At 37.0% G+C, this 17,250-nt stretch overlaps 2 non-coding genes and 1 pseudogene across 2 annotated transcripts; 1 reads left to right on the top strand and 2 right to left on the bottom strand.

Moving 5' to 3' along the window:
* Window positions 1–792: 792 nt before the first annotated feature.
* TRNAV-CAC lies at window positions 793–866 on the bottom strand. The gene has a single exon. It is a non-coding gene; the product is annotated as a tRNA-Val (tRNA).
* Window positions 867–2,002: 1,136 nt separating this feature from the next.
* Window positions 2,003–2,076, bottom strand: TRNAL-CAG. Its single transcript has one exon. It is a non-coding gene; the product is annotated as a tRNA-Leu (tRNA).
* Window positions 2,077–4,447: 2,371 nt separating this feature from the next.
* On the top strand, window positions 4,448–8,083 carry LOC109166522 (annotated as a pseudogene).
* The last annotated feature ends 9,167 nt before the right edge of the window (window positions 8,084–17,250 follow it).

The following is a 17,250-nucleotide window of genomic DNA, read 5'->3' as shown; positions in this document are numbered from 1 at the left end:
ACCACCCAGACAACTACATTTTTTATTTTCTTTTTACTAATTAAATTAGAATGATACAATTTTTAAATATGGAATGAGATTTTTAATTCAAGAAGTAATTAAATCCAGAGGTGTGTTTCAAAAAGTTGTCAACCAAACACTAATTTCCTTGTAAAACTACGAAGAGCCTAGAAGTAAATTAACATGTCTGAGTACAGGTTTGAACTGGGAACCTCTAGTGAGTAGACTAGCATGATAACCAACTACACCACCCAGACAAGTTACACTTTTTACTTTTTATTACAAATCTAATCGGAATGTTACCGTTTATAAATAGGGAATGTGATTTTTAATAATAGGGGTAATCAAATCGATACTTGTGTTTTATAAAGTTGTCAACCAAACACTAACTATGATTTTTATTCTCATTTCTAATTTGTAAACTCATGTACGAAACATACACTAAAATCTATCAAAGTATAATTAAGAAAGGAAAATACTTACCAATATAATTTCAAAACATCTCCTGGTAAAAACACAGGTGGAAAACAAAATAACATGTTTGAGCCCAGGTTTGCACTAGGGACCATTAATGTGTTAGATTTGCGTGATAAACAACTACACCACCCAGACAACTACATTTTTTTGTTTTCTTTTTACTAACTAAATTAGAATGATACGATTTTTAATTATGGAATGAGATTTTTAATTCGAGAAGTAATTAAATCCAGAGGTGTGTTTTAAAAAGTTGTCAACCAAACACTAATTTCCTTGGAAAAAAACGAAGAGCTTAGAAGTAAATTAACATGTCTATGTTTGAACCCAAGTTTGAACTGGGGACCTCTAGTGTGTGAGACTAGCATGATAACCAACTACACCACCCAGACAAGCTACACTTTCTACTTTCTTATTACTAATCTAATCGGAATGTTACCGTTTATAATTAGGGAATGTGATTTTTAGTAAGAGGGGTAATCAAATCCATACTTGTGTTTTATAAAGTTGTCAACCAAACACTAACTATGATTTTTATTCTCATTTCTAATGTGTAAACTTTTGTACGAAATATACACTAAAATCTAACAAAATATAATTAAGAAAGTAAAATACTTACCAATATAATTTCAAAACATCTCCTGGTAAAAACGCAGGTGGAAAGCAAAATAACATGTTTGATCCCAGGTTTGCACTAGGGACCACTAATATGTTAGATTTGCATGATAACCAACAACACCACCCAGACAACTACATTTTTTATTTTCTTTTTACTAATTAAATTAGAATGATACAATTTTTAAATATGGAATGAGATTTTTAATTCAAGAAGTAATTAAATCCAGAGGTGTGTTTTAAAAAGTTGTCAACCAAACACTAATTTCCTTGTAAAACTACGAAGAGCTTAGAAGTAAATTAACATGTCTGAGTACAGGTTTGAACTGGGAACCTCTAGTGAGTAGACTAGCATGATAACCAACTACACCACCCAGACAAGTTACACTTTTTACTTTTTATTACAAATCTAATCGGAATGTTACCGTTTATAAATAGGGAATGTGATTTTTAATAATAGGGGTAATCAAATCGATACTTGTGTTTTATAAAGTTGTCAACCAAACACTAACTATGATTTTTATTCTCATTTCTAATGTGTAAACTCATGTACGAAACATACACTAAAATCTATCAAAGTATAATTAAGAAAGGAAAATACTTACCAATATAATTTCAAAACATCTCCTTGAAAAAACGCAGGTGGAAAGCAAAATAACAAGTTTGAGCCCAGGTTTGCACTAGGGACCACTAATGTGTTAGATTTGCGTGATAACCAACTACACCACCCAGACAACTACATTTTTTATTTTCTTTTTGCTAACTAAATTAGAATGATACGATTTTTAATTAAGGAATGAGATTTTTAATTCGAGAAGTAATTAAATCCCGAGGTGTGTTTTAAAAAGTTGTCAACCAAACACTAATTTCTTTGTAAAAAAACGAAGAGCTTAGAAGTAGATTAACATGTCTATGTCTGAACCCAGGTTTGAACTGGGGAACTTTAGTGTCTGAGACTAGCCTGATAACCAACTACACCACCCAGACAAGCTACACTTTCTACTTTCTTATTACTAATCAAATCATAATGTTACCGTTTATAAATAGGGAATGTGATTTTTAGTAAGAGGGGAAATCAAATCCATACTTGTGTTTTATAAAGTTGTCAACCAAACACTAATTTCCTTGTAAAAAAACGAATAGCTTAAAAGTAAATTAACATGTCTATGTCTGAACTGGGGACCTCTAGTGTGTTGGACTAGCATGATAACCAACTACACCACCCAGACAAGCTACACTTTCTACTTTCTTATTACTAATCTAATCGGAATGTTACCGTTTATAAATAGGGAATGTGATTTTTAGTAAGAGGGGTAATCAAATCCATACTTGTGTTTTATAAAGTTGTCAACCAAGCACTACCAATGATTTTTATTCTCATTTCTAATGTGTAAACTCATGTACGAAACATACACTAAAATCTATGAAAGTATAATTAAGAAAGGAAAATACTTACCAATATAATTTCAAAACATATCCTGGTAAAAACACAGGTGGAATGCAAAATAACATGTTTGAGCCCAGGTTTGCACTAGGGACCACTAATGTGTTAGATTTGCGTGATAACCAACTACACCACCCAGACAACTACATTTTTTTCTTTTCTTTTTACTAAGTAAATTAGAATGATACGATTTTTAATTATGGAATGAGATTTTTAATTCGAGAAGTAATTAAATCCATAGATGTGTTTTAAAAAGTTGTCAACCAAACACTTATTTCCTAGTAAAAAAAAGCAGAGCTTGGAAGTAAATTATCATGTCTTAGCCCAAGTTTGAATTGGGGACCTCTAGTGTGTGAGGCTAGCGTGATAACCAACTACACCACCCAGACAAGCTACATTGTCTACTATACAAAAACTCAATAGAAAAATTATGAAAATTTCACCAAATTCATCCTAAACCTAATTCAGAAATATTCTATCACATTGCAGGAGCAAAACATGAAGGAAATAAGGATCAAGACATTTATTAAAATTGAAATGCAATTGCTCGTCTCTTCCAAAGTTCACTCATTATTTTTCTATTTTGACTTTTACCTAAGAGAACTTCCCCAAAAACCTCGCCATTTTACGCCAGACTTGTTTGGGTTTTCAATTTTGTATGTACTCATAAACCATACCACGACACTTATTTATTTATTTGTGGTACATGTGTAGGTGGCTGATTCTGCGGAGTAGAATCTCTGAGATTAAAGCAAAAAAAAAAAATTGAATAAATAAATAAAACACTCTCATTTATTTTTAAATATATTTTTAAATCTTTTTTTAAAGATTTTTCACCTCACTTATGCCACAAAGATGATCCTTGAACCAACACACTACACCACAATTTATAGCACTCAAAAATTGTTTAAGAATTTGAAAAAGGTAAAATAAAGTGAAAGATACATATAAACTACTAAAGAAATTGTTTAGAACACATAAAGGTATTTGTGATTTTCAAATTCTACTTATATTTTTATTTTTTTATTATGTTTTGATTTTTTTGGGTTTTTTTTTTTTGACAAAGTTATTCAAAATATAAAGAAATTAACGACTAGTCACATGCATATACACACTAAGAGCTTACAAAAACCTGCATTATTTTTATCACCGAATATTTAAAAGACTTATTGATAAAGCTCAAAGTAATCTAGAATTTTAAAATAAAAAGATTTAAGAAAATGAGCATAAGAAAATTAAAAATTTTGAAAATTTTTAATTTTTTGTGATTTGTGGGTAAAACCCCTTCCCCACACTTATTTTCAACATTGTCCCCAATGTTGTGAGAGGAAAGAAAAGAAGACAAAGAGAGTCCTCTATTAGATTTTTTTCTTTTGTGCAATTTTCATTTAGCCCTGCAATTTAGAATAACAAGAAGAAACTGATTTATCAACATCATCCAAAAGATTTTCTTTTTGGAGTTTATTGAAACCCAACTTACCATCATCTGCAAAATTCAACCCCTTAACTGTCAAACACTGGTTAGTTCTATCAAACAAATCCATAGACATAAAAATTGGAAACTAAATAGTTGGGTGAATCAACGATTTGGTCCCTCACTTATTCGCGACTTGTCAATGTTGCCCCTGAATCACGTATTCATCGATTTAGTCCCCGAAAATAATTGTTTTTCGTCAAATTAGTCCCTATGGCCGTATTCCGTCAAGTCTCAGGTGAGAGCTCCGATTTGCCCTGGGCATTTTGGTCTTTTCACGCCTTCTTCTTCATTCCATCGTCGCACAGCAGCTTACCCAAAAGCCAAGGTCGCCGAAAAACTCCATTGCCGGTTTGCTGCCTCGCCCGGAGGAATCAACTTGAAAATATTGCAAAGTACGAGGAAGTCATCAACTTGAAAATAAACCTCCATTCTCAAGCTTTCCATCAATGGCGAACTCTTCTCTCGTTCTCCTCTCTCTTCTTCTTCTCCTTCTCCCTCTCTCCCTTCTCCTCTTCCTCTACCTCATCGTCTGACCGCGTCCCGTGAAAGTCTCCATCAGCAACCGCCACGTTTTCATCACCGGAGGCTCCAGTGGCATTGGCCTGGCTCTAGCTCTCCAAGCCGCCGCAGAAGGCGCCAAGGTCTCCATACTAGCTCGGAATGCCGGGAAGCTCGAGGACGCCAAGCACGCGATACTGCGCGCCACCGGCTGCGGTGTCGCGGCGTTCAGCGCCAACGTCAGAGACTACGACGCCGTGAAGAGGGCCGTGGAGGAGGCTGAGCCTATCGACGTTCTGGTTTGCAATCACGGAGTGTATGCATCGAAGGAGCTGGAGAATCAGGAGGTCGAGGAGGTGAAGATGATGATTGACGTGAACTTGACAGGGACTTTTCATCTCATCAAAGCGGCGTTGCCGGGAATGATCAGCCGGCCGACGAACCGTGGACCTGGATCAATTGCCATCATTTCGTCTCAGGCCGGCCAGGTATATTTCCGATCTTCTCTGTTTTTGATGGGTGACAGAAAAAAATTGTACTCCTTAACAATTACTAAAGGGTGTACGTGATGGATATATTAGGGATGGACGGGGAACAAAGTGACCCCGTGGAGCATTCAAAAAACATAATCCAAATTGCCTCGTCGGAAAACTCCATTGCCGGTTTGCTGCCTCGCCGGGAGCTCCATTGGTCAGAGTTAATGAAGAAGAAGGCGTGAAAAGACCAAAATGCCCAGGGCAAATCGGAGCTCTCGCCTGAGACTTGATGGAATACGGCCATAGGGATTGATTTGACAAAAAACAATTATTTTCGGGGACTAAATCGATGAATACGTGATTCAGGGGCAACATTGACAAGTCGCGAATAAGTGAGGGACCAAATCGTTGATTCACCCTAAATAGTTTCATCAAGCACATATTTGGTCAATTTATCGTTTTGAACATCAAAAGGGATTGTGGGCAGTTCTTGCTGTAGCACTGCACTTACAGGCACACAACTTTTGAGCCTATTTGGAAATGGAGCCAGGGGCATATAAGGCTTGGGTGGTACATAAGGCTCTTCTTCCTCAAAATCTTCATTTTGTATAGGGGTGGTTTCAATACTTTCATCAACAAGGATTGGGGGCACATAAAGCTTGGGAGGCACATAAGGATATCAGATTTATGCAATTGAGGCTCATCCTTTTCAACAATAATATCAACATCATTATTTAATTTCTCAATCATTTCAGTTTGTTTAGAAGTGAAATTATCTTCTAACTTGTTTTCAATTATTTCACCACTGCTCATTGCCTTAGCTTCCTCAGGTTGACTAGGTAACTTACCTAGCACATGTCCTTGCAAAGCTTCGGTGATTTGCCCCACTTGTATTTCTAATTTTTTCAAAGAAGCTTCATGTTGTTGGAATCGGTTCTCATCTGCTTCTTACTGCATTTGGTGCTCATAAGCTTCTTGTCGCCTATTGAAGGTTTGTATATAATCCTGCAAGGTATCTTCCAAAGATGGTTTTTTAGGTTGGGGTGAATCAACTGGTTGAAAATCATTTTGACTATGACCCCAATAAAAATTAGGATGGCTAAGTTGAAAATCTTTTTGACCATCATCCTAAAAAGTAGGACGACTTGATTGATAATCATGTTGATTATCATCCCAAGAGAAATTAGAATGATATGGTTGAAACTCATTTTGATTATTACCCCAATAAAAATTACGGTGATTTTCCCAACCCAAATTATAAAAATTATAAAACAGGTCGTGCACAGGGCGTTGATTAAAAACATTCATTGGATGTGCCTGTCCAAAACCATTATTAAAAGGATTATTTGGTTTGAGCTTACAAAAGAGCACATATTATCCACTTGTTTGGATAATCTGTTTATTTGAAAAGCCAAGTCGGTAAGCTCATTCATTTTTTTTTTCAAAAAGTGGAAGATTTCAAATTTTAATTTGTGAGAAAAAAAATCAAAAAAGTAGAATGGACAAATGAATTAAACAAATGAGCAAGATTAAAAAGGAGAAAGAAACGACAATAATAATAAAGAGATAGACTTAAAAGAATCAAGCAGTTAACAAATGGGAAAATTAAATAAAGAGAATAGCTAAAGTAAAAACAAATATAAAGCAATTTTTAAACGGATGAATGAATTAAATAAAATGCAAGATTAAAAATGAACGAGATGACAAAAATGAAGAGATAGGAGGGGAAAATAAAATCAAGCAATTAAAGAAAGAAAAAGAACAAAAAATTAAATTGCAAGTTAAACAATTCCCCGGCAACGGCTCCAAAAATTGATGGACAATTTTAATTGTCCTCGCAAGTGCACGAGTAAATTGTAGTTTAGCGTGCAAAGCAATGGTCGATCGCACAAGGAATTGATACAATGCAATTTAATAAACTTGAAAATAAAACAAAGAACTTAACAATTTAAAGTGCTAAACACAAATATCAGATATAAAGATAACTTAAATGCAAAATGATTGAAATTCTTCAAGAGGCAAAAGAAATGAATTAACAAAAGCCAGAATATCAAATTAACAATCAAGTAAAGCATGTAGAAAATAAGGTAAGAAAAACAATTAACGTAACAGAATAGCAGGGAATAAAGACTAAGAACTATAGAGCTTGAAACTAACAGACTTGGTGTGTACTTAATAATTCCCTTAAAAGACTAATTAATGCTAGAGTTGTGCACATTCAACACAACTAGTCTCAACTCAACACAATAGATAAAACTTAAAACTTAATTAAGTTGGCAAAGTTGAACCCTAAACTATTGCAAAGTTTTATAATAAATTGTTCACATCCCTAGCAAATATAAACGAACAGTACATCATGGAATTAATAATCTTCATTCTCAAACTTAATCCAAATATATAAAATAAGAACATCACAGCAGATCATTACCACCAACTAACAAATCACTTCTATTAAATAAATCAAATAAATAAAATAAATCAAGTTGAAATTGCACAATGAGTCTTGAAAGCAAGATGTAACGTATTTTTACTTGTTTTTTAAGTTATGCACCAGTTACGTTCATTCATTTAATTTGTTTAAACAAATATAAATAACAAAGACAGAAAGCATAAAATGAAGTAAAAACACAAAAGAATTGTTACGCAGTTCGGGGCTCCTTCTCCTACGTCTGCGGGGCAACCCACGTCTGCCCAATCCACTATTGATGTTCACCAAAAGGAGTATTACAAGAGGTAAATATAAATGGCCTCCAGCCTTTACCACTACCACTCTTTCTAACACCTATTCAGGACTGAACCACCTATGCCAGAACAATCTTCACAAGATGCTTCAACAGTACCACGTACAGATCATGTATCCCAGATTAAATCTTCTTAACAATTAAAATAACATAGCATATTAAATTAGGAAGCTTTGTAGAAAAGTATGCGCTCAGAATAGTAAACTCAAAATTGGTAACCTTCCTCTTTGGTGTAGCTTTTTTTTTTTTATAGCAAATATTAAGCCTCCACTTTGATCCTTAATATTAGCATCTTCTTTTGCAGTTAAACCTCAGCCACACGGTCTTTGTTTTGAAGCCTTCATTTGTATGCTGTTGATGACTTTCTTTTCTTTTGACAATGCACATCATCCACTCAAATTTACTTTGGTAGATATCAAGTGGTCCAAAGGAAGATTAACACTAACAACCCTTAATCAAAACTAATAACAATACTACTAAATAAAATAGCCAATAAGGTTTTAACGTGTACAAATAATTTTACACATACAATCTCCCCCTTTGGCATTTTATTTGGTAAAACTTAAGTATCAAATACTTTGGGCAAAAATTGAAACATAATCAGTTTTGTTTTTATTTAGAGCCCTTAGTATAGGTACTGAACAAGACATACAATGACATAATAATTTAAAAAAATAAACTTAATTCCTTTTTGGACCACATGTCAACAATATACCTGTGTAAATTTCTTCAATCATCCAACCACAACCACGAGTAAAATATACACAGAGGAAGTGAATATGCATTTGATCATAACATAATTAAAAGAAGAAGATTTTACCATCAACTTGTTCATACGAGTAGTAGCTCAAAAAACATGACATACATATACCAATATCCAAGAGTACCATATAGACTACTACTCCCCCTAACATAGCGATCCTTTTATTTCCAAAGAAAGATACCAAAAATATACCTTCGATACCAAGAATATACCTTAAAAACTTCCAAAAACATCCATACTCCAAGAATACTCCCCCTTACTTCAAAAACTCCCCCTTTTTGCCAAATAAATGACAAACCACGGAGGGTGAACATCAATATAGTGGATTAGCTTAAGCGTGCAGACGGGGTACACGAAACCGAATCATCATCGTCATCTTCAGAACCTGAACTAGAAGAAGAAGCACCAGTGTCGGCCAAAATCTGGGCGTATATGTCCTCCATGCGAGCAATTTCCTTGAGTTGAGCAATACGTAAGTTTTCAAGGCCAGAAATTGTGGCTTGTTGAGAGGCAACTGAGTGTCGAACCTGAGCAATTGAGGCCTCAAGTGTAACTACAATCTGCCTACGATCAACTAAAGTCTGAGGCTCTTTGGGAATCAGTCTGGAACCTGGAATAGAAGCAGAGGCAGTGTCTCAGATGAAGCCGGAGCAGAAACCAGTGGGGCAGAAACAGCGATGTCCGGAGGCGTAGCAAGAGATGCTCTATCATCATAGTGATCCCGTTAGGTCATACGCTCATCATATTGATACACATTGTCATGAGGGGTAACCATTTCATCCTTATACGGCTTGAACCCATGGTCTTGAAGAACTCCAAAAATTAAGCTGGGGTAAGGAAGATGTATCTTGGCCTCTCTCTTTTTTAAAAATGTCATCATGTGAGAAAAAATGATTGCTCCAAGGTTGAAAGGAAGACGGTACCTGATCTTATAGAGTAGTGCCGCTAACTGTTCCGATACAAGGTGATGGCGTACTGCCGGGATCCAATTTGCAGATGCAAGACGAAGTAGGACTGAATAAATAGTGGTGAGCTTCAAACTTTTGAGCCCTACACTGGGCCAAGAAACCTCTTTCTTATGAGTCAAAGTCGCAGCCAATAAGTCAGGATTTGGATCAGGAACAACTAGATGATTTGGAGTCCCTAAGTAAGCATTGATTTCTGTTGGACCAAACGAGTACCATTTATCCCGAATAAAAAACTTGATGGAAGTGTGCCGAACCTTCAGAAAATGTGTCCATATTAAGATTTCTGTAAAATTCGGCTGTCAACCAGGCAGAATAGGGACCAACATGGTGAAGCAAGGCAAATAAATGTTGATCACGCAGAATGGGTATGATGTTGCATTTTTCTGCCAACTCTTCTTCATTAATTGACTTTTCTAAAATGAAATCCCGATTGATACGAACCTTCCATTCGGCTGATAGTGCAGGTGAGAGAAGCCGTGATCTATAATTCTTACTGGGACCCTTATATTTCGAACCTGAGGGAATAGAGACGGCCGGAGTTTCAGCAAGGGTTCGGGATCTAGTCATCCTGGGTGGAAGAGTGGACCCTTGTCGTTGATGCTTATTTTCAGCCATAGTCTCCACATCATCAACATGAGACAATTTCCTCTTCTCGGCAGTACCTGAAACAGATAATTTCTCTTTCCCTTTCCAGGAAGATTTAGACAGAGGTACAGTGACAAGGGGAATCGAGTCAGGGGTCGGTGAAACAGGTATGGGTGCATGTTCTGACTTGGTTATAGAAGCAGGAATAGTTATGGGGATAGAAAATGCAGAGCACGACACGGGTAGAACAGATGAAGAGAGATGTTGAGCAATATTTTGAATAGCAAACTTCGAAGGTAGAGAACTTACAAACTCAGATAAGGAGACTAAATTTTCAGTACTCCTAGGCAAATTGTGAGTAGCTAGATCGTAAGGATCCCCGGGTAAAGGTAAAGATTTAACATCAAAATTACCATGAGATAAGGAAGACACAAATTGCTCAGGCAAAGACACATTAAAATCAACTATTCTAGCGGTGGATAGAGAGGGAACATTGTCTAAAGGAGAAGAAGATACTGGAATTACCACATTTTGAGGAGATGTGATCGATACAGGCTCGGTTAGAGGAGGAATCGATGCAGAGGCTGTCACAGGTGGAATCGGCCAAGGTGTAGCTGTGATGTGCCGAGCAAGAGCAAGCATTTGTCGACGTTCTTTAGCCGTGAACCCTTCAAGGAGAGACACGTCATTTTTTATGGTAGCAAGAACTCTATCCGTAGCCTCAGGAGAGATGGGAGAGTCGGCATCAATAATCTTTCGGAAGAGATTTTCCCTTTCAGAAGAGGACACGAAGGAGAGGAAGGGATTTTCCATGAGTGAAGCTTTTGTGTATTAGCAATGGTGAGAAGTTGAGGAAATGAAAAGGGAGGTGATGTCTCGGTTTAGTGGAGGCAAGAGAAGGAAGACAAAACAATTAATTTGTGATGTGATGTTTCTCTTAAAAAGGCGTGAGATGTGATAGCTACAAGACAAAGGTGTAGCTTGTATTAGTTAGGTAATTGAGTGTAAGGAATTCGTTTTGAATATGAATTCTAAGGGAGAAACGAATTATTATAAGGTAAGATAACCAAAATAAAATTGGACACCTAAATTTCAAAGAAAAAGCCGGGGAAACAATTTTGGTCCCTGTAAAATCAAACAAGCAACAACGAAAAAGGAAGAAAATAGAACTGTTAGAGTAAAAAAAAATTAAATTTATACCTGATCAATGGAATTAGGTAGTGAGATTGCAAACTCCAAGAGCTGCTCTAAGAAATTCAAACCTGGATTTGTCTAATGGTTTGGTGAATAAATCTGCAAGGTTTTTGTCAGTAGAAATATAATCTAAATTTATTTCTTTTTCTTCGACTAGTTCACGAATGAAGTGATGGCGAATATCTATGTGCTTCATTCGGGAATGCTGAATCGGATTTTTGGAGATGTTTATTGCGCTGGTGTTGTCACAAAAAAGGGTCATATTTTTCTGATCTAAACCACAGTCAGAAAGCATTTGACGCATCCAGAGAAGTTGTGTACAGCAACTTCCCGCGGCTATATACTCAGCTTCTGCAGTGCTGAGGGAGATAGAATTCTGCTTTTTACTAAGCCAGGCGACTAGATTTTTTCCTATAAAGAAACACCCACCGGACGTGTTTTTTCTGTCATCGGTGTTTTCGGCCCAGTCAGCATCAAAGAACCCTGTAAGACTAAGATTAGTGTCAGTGGAATACCAAATACCATAATTAAGCTTACCTTTTTACGTATTTTATAATACGTTTTACTGCCTTCAAGTGTGACTCTTTTGGATCTGCTTGATAACGTGCACACATCCCAACACTTACCATGATGTCTGGTCTACTAGCAGTCAAGTACAGTAGGCTACCAATCATACTTCTGTACAAGGTGGAGTCAACAGAAGTTCCGTTGTTGTCTTTGGATAATTTGGTTGTTGTTGAAATAGGGGTTCGGGCATCTTTGCCCGATTCAAGACCAAATTTAGATAAGATATTTTTAGCATATTTTGTTTGGGATATAAAAATCCCTTCTTTTGACTGATTGACTTGTAAACCGAGAAAATACGTCAGCTCACCAATCATGCTCATTTCAAACTCTTGTTACGTGACTTTGACCAATTGGTCCGTTTCACCTGTCTGTGTGGATCCAAAAACAATGTCGTCAACATAAACTTGTGCAATGGTTAGGTGTGTACCTGATCGTTTTATGAATAATGTTTTGTCTGAGCCTCCTCGTTTGTAATTATTCTGAATTAAATATTGGGCAAGCCTTTCATACCAAGCTCTTGGGGCCTGTTTTAGACCATACAGGGCTTTTTGTAGCTTGTATACATAGTCCGGATGATGTGGGTCTTCAAATCCTTTTGGTTGAGCAACATATATATCTTCAGTGAGATAGCCGTTTAGAAAGGCCGTTTTCACGTCCATCTGAAAGAGCTTGATTTTTAGTGCACAGGCAATAGAGAGAAGTAGTCGGATTGATTCTAGATGAGCTGGAGCAAACGTTTCATCGTAGTCGATTCCCTCGATTTGGGAATACCCTTGGGCTACCAGTCGTGCTTTATCTCGAGCGATGTTGCCGGCTGCATCAGTTTTGTTGCGAAAGATCCACTTGGTACCTACAACATTGACATTATTCGGTTTAGGGATTAGGGTCCATACCTTATTTCTTTCGAATTGCCCCAATTCTTCTTGCATGGCCTTGATCCAGTGTTCATCGGTTAGGGCTTCTTTGATATTCTTTGGTTCAATCTGCGAAGTGTAGCAGGAGTATCCGGCTAGTTCAAGATAGTCGCGTTTTGGTTTACCTCTAGTTTTCACACCTGAACTGGGATCTCCAATCACATTTTGGATCAGATGATTTTTCTAGATACGAGTTGGAACGTCAATATCATCTTGATCGTTGTCTGATTCTGACTCTAGTTCAGGTTCAGGTTGATTAGATATGGGCGATGAGGTAGATGACTCAGGATCTGGTTCCGGAGTACCAGCGTCAGGGGATTTAGGACGGTTAGCTTCAGAATCTGTCACTGAATCAGGTTGAGTAACTTCGATAATCTCACGTGGTTGATCATCGATTACGACATTTGTGGACTCCATGATGGTTTTGGTCACCTTATTGTATACTCTGTAGGCTCTGCTATTTGTTGAATAACCGAGAAAGATTCTTTCGTCGCTTTTTGGTTCAAATTTTAAGATCGGATTCCTATCTTTCAAAATAAAACACCATGAGCCAAAAATATGAGAATATGTAATGTTCGGCTTCTTACCTTTCCATAATTCGTATGGTGTTTGTGTTGTGCCTGGACGAAGATAGACTCGGTTGATGATGTGACATGCTGTGTTTATAACCTCTGCCCAGAACTTCTGTGGTAATTCTTTGGCGTTTAATAAAACCCTTCCCATTTCCTGAATGGTGCGATTTTTTCGTTCCACGACACCGTTTTGCTGAGGAGTCTTTGGAGCTGAATACTTATGAGTGATTCCTGATTGGTTACAGAAGTCATCGAACAGCTTGTTTTCAAATTCTCTACCGTGATCACTTCGGATTTGAACAATGGATTCATTTCTTTCCTTTTTGGAGTTTTAACCCCAGTGTTTTGAACACTTCAGGCGCTTCGGATTTTTCCCTGAGAAAGATTACCCACGAAAAACGTGAAAAGTCATCGACAAATACCAGTATGTATTTCATACCTCTGAAACTTTCTGTTTGAGTTGGACCAACGAGATCCATGTGAATCAACTCTAGGCACCGATTTGATTTTATGGTATGTTGAGCTGGATGAGATGATTTAGTTTGTTTCCCAGCTTGACAGGCACCGCAGATAGTTGACTCGACTTTCATCTTGGGTAAGCCACGAACACCTTCTATTTTTACAAGTTTATCGAGGAGTCTATAACTTAGATGACCCATTTTTTGATGCCATAGCTCGGCTTCTTTTATGCTGGACCTGCAACAGAGCATATTATTTGTTAGAATATAGCAATTATCAGTTGACCTTTTACCTTCCATAACACATTGGTTTGTTTTGTCCATAACACTGCAGCTATTTTTAGTGAAACACACGTTCCAGTTTTGGTCGCATAATTGACTTATGCTAATAAGATTAGCGTGAAGACCACAGAAAAGCAATACTTTGTCCAACTTTGGCAAGCCAGCTACATTTAGTGTGCCTACGCCAGTAACCTGACCTTTGATACTGTCGCCAAAGGTAACTTCACCTTTACTGGTATTTACGTTACTTAGGAATTTGACATTTCCTGTCATGTGACGGGAACACCCGCTGTCAAAGTACCATTTCTCTTCTCTTCCTGCACTTTTAGAGTGAAAAGAAACAAATGAAATATAGTCAGTCTTTTTAACCCAAATCTGTTTTGTAAAGGGTTGAATGTTCTTGTGCCTGAACTTCTCGATTCTTTGATCCTTGTAGAAGTAATAGCATTCAGGTCTGGTATGACCTCGTAACCTGCAATAGTGGCAAACGGGGTTATAGAGTTTATAATGTAGCATATTTGAGCTTACTATACCATGGGAGCGTTTCATTGTGCTGGATTCAGGGATGTCCTCTGGATCAGGTCCAGACGCTTTGACAAATACTGTTTTATCTTTTGAGTTGTTTCCGGTGAAACCCATACCAAATTTTGCAGACGATTTTCTTCCGGAATCAAGGATTTTATCAAGTGTTGAAGTGGTATCCATCATTTGGATTTGTCGTTTGTAGGTGCTTAGCTCCTGCTTCAAGGTCTGTACTTCTTCTTGAAGTTTTTCTTCTCTGTCGGCTGCCTCCTTAAGTAGTACATTGCCAGTCTGTACTTCGTTTTGTAATTTTTCTTCTTGGTCAGCTGCCTCTTTAAGTAGTACATTCCTATCAGCTATTTGAGTTTGATATACTTTACTAGCATTTGTTACAATCTCTATCTCACTAGCTAGTTTGCGATTTACTTTTCGTAGGACTTCCCGTTTGGGATACAACTTATTAAACTCAGCTTCAAAAGACAAAGTATTTATTTCCAAATCTTCTGCGGAGACATATTCACCACCCTCTGAGTCAGCTCCTTCGACGGATTCAGAACAACCAGTGACACGTGCAGTAAATGCGACAAAATTACCCGAGATTTCTTCGACATTTGATCCGGTTGGTTCAACATCAGGCTCGTCGTCACTCTAGGTAATGGCTGACATACACTTCTTCCGTCTAAGATAGGTAGCACATTCTGCTTGTACATTGTCAAAGCCTTCACATTCATAGCACTTAATTCCTTTATTGTTAGGTTTTTCTTTGGACTGTCCTGGACGTGAGACAGACTGTTTGAAGTTTGATGAACCAGTCCTGGGGCCAGTTTTGGATGATGTTGCTCCACTTTGTGAATTTCTGTTGCGTGAATTTTTGGATACTGTTTCAGAATTTTAGAAAACTGTTTAGTCAAAAAAACAACGATATCATCACTTGTTTTGTCTAAATCAGATACAACATTATTTTCTTCAGTGGCAAAGGCAACATTTTTTTGTTTTTTTGTGTGATCAGTTAAGATTTCCATTTCATCTGTTTTAAGATTTCCCATTAACTGAGTAAATGTTTTATTCTCCCAGCCATCATGTTCTTGGATAGCTGTGACTTTCATTCTAAACCTGGGAGGTAAAGATCTCAGTATTTTCTTAACAAGCTTTGCTTGCGAGAATGGTTCACCAAGGACCATTGCACGATTCGCCAGTTCCTGTACGCGTGTGTGAAAGTTGATGATTGTCTCATCCTCATTCATTCGAAGCTCTTCGAAGTCTGACTGAACCAGTTGCAGCTTTGATTGTTTCACCGATGTAGTTCCTTCGTAAGTTAACTCAAGAGCTTCCCAAGCACCTTTAGCTGAAGGAATACCTGCAACAATTGAAAACTGACTTTCATGCATAAGAGAGTAAATTGTGTCTAATGCCTTATCATTGTTTCCAGCGTTAGTTATCTCTGTTTGAGACCACTTAGTCTAAGGTTTAGCTACTTCTGTCCCGTCAGTGCTAGTACTGGGTTTGGTGGGATAAGTCCAGCCTGACACCACAGACCGCCACACTGCTTCACCTTGAGCTTTTAGGTGTGTACGGGTGCGAGCCTTCCAATAGGCGTAGTTGTCGCCAGTCAGCTGAGGAAGAATTTTAGCTCGATCCATTCTGTAACACTTAACAACCCGTGAGATCGAACAAATAAGCAAGAAGCAGATAAATAATAAAAATCGCTAAAGACTTGAATTCAAGAAACTCGAAATCGCCACATCGATAGACTAATAAATTAAGTCTACAGGCTTTGATACCAATTGAAATTGCACAGTGGGTCTTGAAAGCAAGATGTAACGTATTTTTACTTATTTTTTAAGTTATGCACCAGTTACGTTCATTAATTTAATTTGTTTAAACAAATATAAATAACGAAGACAGAAAGCATAAAATGAAGTAAAAACACAAAAAAATTGTTACGCAGTTCGAAACTCCTTCTCCTACGTCTGCGGGGCAACCCACGTCTGCCCAATCCACTATAGATGTTCACCAAAAGGAGTATTACAAGAGGTAAATATAAATGGCCTCCAGCCTTTACCACTACCACTCTTTCAAACACCTATTCAGGACTGAACCACCTATGTCAGAACAATCTTCACAAGATGCTTCAGCAGTACCACATACAGATCATCTATCCCAGATTAAATCTTCTTAACAATTAAAATAACATAGTAGATTAAATTAGGAAGCTTTGTAGAAAAGTATGCGCTCAGAATAGTAAACTCAAAATTGGCAACCTTCCTCTTTGGTGTAGTTTTTTTTTATAGCAAATATTAAGCCTCCACTTTGATCCTTAATATTAGCATCTTATTTCTCGGTTAAACCTCAGCCACACGCTCTTTGTTTTGAAGCTTTCATTTGTGCGCTGTTGATGACTTTCTTTTTTTTTTGACAATGCACATCATCCACTCAAATTTACTTTGATAGATATCAAGTGGTCCAAAGGAAGATTAACACTAACAACCCTTAATCAAAACTAATAACAATACTACTAAATAAAATAGGCAATAAGGTTTTAACGTGTACAAATAATTTTACACTTACACAAGTAAATAAAACAACTTTAATAATTCTAAACTGCAAGCTATCAAGAAAATTAGAGAGAATGACTTGAATTGCTTATGCCAAAGGAGCTTCCGCCATTGCCAATTCACGTTGCTGCCAAAGGAGTTAATT

The sequence above is a fragment of the Ipomoea nil genome, unplaced genomic scaffold (genome assembly GCF_001879475.1).
Source record: "Ipomoea nil cultivar Tokyo-kokei standard unplaced genomic scaffold, Asagao_1.1 scaffold3100, whole genome shotgun sequence".
In the NCBI taxonomy this organism is placed as follows: Eukaryota; Viridiplantae; Streptophyta; class Magnoliopsida; order Solanales; family Convolvulaceae; genus Ipomoea; species Ipomoea nil.
This window is presented reverse-complemented; position numbering and strand designations above follow the sequence as displayed.